At 35.2% G+C, this 4,552-nt stretch overlaps 1 long non-coding RNA gene across 1 annotated transcript; it reads right to left on the bottom strand.

Annotated features, from left to right (window-relative positions):
• Positions 1-224: 224 nt before the first annotated feature.
• On the bottom strand, positions 225-1,974 carry LOC141615095 (uncharacterized). Its single transcript, XR_012529616.1, has 2 exons — positions 1,882-1,974; positions 225-430 (listed from the first exon to the last, which is right to left on the bottom strand). It is a non-coding gene; the product is annotated as an uncharacterized LOC141615095 (long non-coding RNA).
• Positions 1,975-4,552: the final 2,578 nt, after the last annotated feature.

The raw sequence follows: 4,552 nt of genomic DNA, 5'->3' as shown, positions 1-4,552 counted from the left end.
TCGTAAATGGGGTCAAATGGGCATATTTTGGGTTATGATGGTTGTGGCTAGTCGAAGTGTGACACCCTCATTTATTGCGGAAAAGTAAACACGTAATTCTAGAATAAAACTGCATGGATATGTTTGTAATTGGTCTAACTAGCCAAAAACCTGTAATTTCAAAAATTTTCTAACTAAACCAATCACAACATTTCCAAGATTCCCAAGAGGCGGGTGCCAAAACCTGCAATGCTAACGAACTAATTTACATACATAGCTAACGATAAGAAAAAGTAAAGATACAAACCCAAAATAGAAAAGGGAGACATATGTCCCTAAAATGTATGTGACATAAAAGGGTTTAAGGGTCACAATAAAATAAAACCAGTCTAGGTCCCAAGGTTACTTTGCTCGCTAGCTCGTCCATGTACCCCATATATGCATCACCTACCTGTCATTCGCATTTTATACAAATACGAAAGCCACAGTCAGTGGGGAGTAACTCCGAGTTCTCCCAGCCACGAAATGTCATAATTAATATAACATGTAAACATAAGAATATGAATACGAATCACACACTGCCTTAGCATATAGATGCTAAGGCAATCGTGCTTATCATGTGAACAACAATATAACGCCACATAGTCCTAGCATGTGAATACTAGACCGACTCAAGCTACACTATCATGTGAATCACATAACATCCAGGAATCCAAACTCTATCAACCATAGCCGGCTTGCATCTCACCTTCTATGATTCATAGAATCATCAAACAAGAAAGGGCAATATATCAAAGACAGGCATAAGTTCTTAGCACCGTCAATAGTCACTTTGTTACTCAAGTCTATACCACGAGGTAGGGAAGGTAATCGAACCGGTATCTTGGCTCAGCGGTTACTATTAAGAAAACATGGCCAAGAGACAACACAACCCTAGCCTAAAATCTGCAGAGACCTAGACATGCGGATACACACCACCGCACCCAAGACTCACAACTTTTTTTAAAACAAAGTGAAGTGAGTACCCTAAGGACACCACCGAAGGGTCGGCTAGTACTTAAGGCGACCCCATACTTTCAAAATAAGTACCGAGGTCATGCCCCAACTTGGATAAACATCCACTAGTCAGGAACACAAAGGCTATCAAGCGGTGAACATATACTCGTCAAAGACTATAAAGACCTATCTATGATGAAGGCCGAAATACTCACCTAGGACCTAGTCACGGTAGTCCCGGCTTGAATATTTTAGCCCACACCACCCAAGACTCACCACATAAGTCAAGTAAGACACCCACTTAACCTTAAGAGGGCAAAAAGTCCTACTTACCAACATAAATTCTAACATTCTATCATGTGAAAGCTATATAAATGTCTATTTACAAAGATACAATCCCAACAGTTCCTCAATAAGAATTCAATACTAATTTCCAATCCTAGCAATTATAACAATATAAAAGGCTTTAGGGGAAACTAGGGCCATTTTACAAAATAAGAAGCTATTTAAATTCAGCTAACTAAATAAGAAGCTATTTAAATTCAATTAACTACGCATGTGAAATAGAGATATATTAAATGGCCTAAAACAAGAAAAAGGCCGATTATCTAATTCATTCAACCGAATTTTTACCCGCAACCCCACCTGCTGCGACAGTGCGGGTCAAATTGCGGTGACCAATCACTCAATTAATCGACATCGCATCGATCAAAGGGACTAAGGCTCGGTTTTAACAATCAACAAAACATTACAATTATCACCATAAAATTCATTTGAGCCTATTAATTACAATTTCATTTTGTAAACGATCCTAACATTATTCATTCACCTAAACACTTATCAAACAACAGGCACACATTAACTACTAATGTGACATTAATTCGTCGAGTAACTCGGAATAGTTACCTTAAGCTAGCAAAGAGACAAGCAATAAACTTGAGAAAGCTTCTAAAACCCAAAATTACTCTTCATCTTCAACCACATATGAGTCACCTAAAATAATTATGTAAAGGGACGATATTAACGAATTATCGTTATATAAAATATGAGACGGAAATTAATTTAAATCAAAACATGTAAATCATATTCATTAGCTATTGTCTTATGTTCATAAACCATTATGACCCTCCCTTTTGACAGGCATACCCAGAAAATTGTCACAACTTTTACGCCCTAGAAATAGTCCCATAAAGCACCATTTTATCCGTCCCAAAACTGAGCCCAACTCAGCCTGTCACGGCTCCCAACACCGAGGCCAAAACAGCCCACACGGCCTCCATTTCGATTTGTCCCAAAACATCGAAAAGCTGCACAAAAACTGGTACCAAAACAGAGTTCAATCAATCCTAAACCAGTCCTAAACCGAGTCAAAACAGTCCCAAAATGTCCCAAAGTACTGCAAGCGGACTCAAAAATGATCTATTTTACTTGCACAATACCACAACTAAACAAGATCCCAAATAGCATCCCAAAACAATCCCTACATGTCAGTATACACCGTCTCAAATATACCACTTACTAGCTAGCATCCCAAATGATCCCTAGAGGTCAGTATACACCGTCTCAATCATCTCCACATATCAGTATATACCGTCTCAACTATACAACTGACTAATTAACATCCATAATGATCCCTATATATAATTATACACCGTCTCAACTATAAAACAGACTAACCAGCTTTCAAAATACACATATTTAACAAGTAATACTGAGTAACCTATCAGTATTACCTTTTTCCGATTGAACTAATCATTTATGACTAACAAATATTCTACCAGACCGTCTATTTTAATACATACAACCGTCTTATAATAAATAAAGCTGAAAATATAAATTGGGTTTGTAAAAATAAATGACGAAAATGAATTTTACTTACAACGGATTGACGAGAACGACGAAAGGAGCGCTATGGAACAAAAATAGTTGAAAACGGATAAGGAACGAAGTACCGACGTCGATCAACAGATCAAATTTTGAAGAACAGTACGAAAGGAAGGAAAAAGAAGGAAGAAGAAGAAAACAGGCGGGCGTTGTTTATAAATGAGACAATGACACTGCTTAGCCTGCTATTTATTATACGTACGTTTCTTCGTCGTTAAGAAACTTCGATCGTTATTAAAATCGTTTCGAGTTAAATTTAACCGATTTAAGTAAAAGTTTCAGTAATAAAACGGAATCAATAATAAATAAATTTAATGAGTGAAAATAAAATAAACTCAGCTAGTTAACGGAAATAATACGATATCAGCTTGAATCGGAATTATTAGCGATTTTTACGAAACTAACGGATATTAATAAAAATTGCTATTTTAGTGAAATAAGCTCAAAATAGCTAATTGGACGGTTTTGTTCCCAAAATCCATCTCGGGTTCACTTAAAACAACTTTCATAAGGACTCGTAAAGAAACGGAAATTATTAAATAAATAAACTCGAACTAATTTCAATAAACTCGAACTAACTTTAAATAAACTTATTAATGATTATTAAAATTAACGTATCGACTTATGATGAAATTAATTAATTAGCTAAGCATATATATATAAATCGTCAAATGATGTAATTAAATTCAAAATAGCAATTAAAAGAATTTTATCCAACTTAATAAAATACGGGGTGTTACAATTGTAATTATTTGACGATTTATATATATATGCTTAGCTAATTAATTAATTCAAAATAGCAATTAAAAGAATTTTATCCAACTTAATAAAATACGGGGTGTTACACGAAGGGAATGAGTGCGATAGGAATTGTCCACCCCTAGTCAGGGTTATAACAATATCTCAGGGCCACTCGAGGAGTAATGAACTGGAAATGCGTGGCCACGCTCGGAATGAATCCATGGTGGATAAATCCGGTCAATCAGTTATTCTCCAGATCGAGGAAACCACTCTCAATATGATCACTTGCAAGTACGACCTGAAAGACACCTTGCATGGAGTGGGAGATAGTAATAGGACAAGAGAATTGGTGACGCACACTTGTCGAGGACAAGTGGGAGATTATTGGAATATATACCCTCCGACAATAATGCGATCATAACTGTTGATCCTAATGATCACATGTTTAAGTCTCATTTTAAAGAATACAATTGGGAAGTAATATTTTATTGTCAACTGGTCCACACATATCGGTAATGATTGGCTGACTAGAGTTTGACATTACTGTCGTGAGACGGTGGTGACCAGTTGATCCCCTTAGGTCATACCTAGAGGGTAACACTCTTAATTGATCATTTAATTGATCGTATGACAATACGGGTCAATTAAATTACTTAAAATTGACGGACGATTTTGGAAGTAATATTTACGTGTCTCATTGTAATTTGATTAAATAAGATACGGTCTAAGTAATCGAATTATTTTATTACTTAGATGAAATTATTGTTTAAGGAAACAATTGCATTTGAATGAATAAATTAATTATAAATACAAGATATTGTGATTTATAATTGGTAAAATATTTTGGTACAAGTAATTATGAATTACCAAGTCGATTTTGTATATGACGTATTTTTATTAATGCGTTGATTTTTAATATGCTAAAAATACATAACAATTTTATGTGACATGT

The sequence above is a fragment of the Silene latifolia genome, chromosome 11, assembly GCF_048544455.1.
Source record: "Silene latifolia isolate original U9 population chromosome 11, ASM4854445v1, whole genome shotgun sequence".
Lineage (NCBI taxonomy): Eukaryota > Viridiplantae > Streptophyta > Magnoliopsida > Caryophyllales > Caryophyllaceae > Silene > Silene latifolia.
Note: the sequence above shows the minus strand (reverse complement) of the source record. Positions and strands in the feature narration are given on the sequence as shown.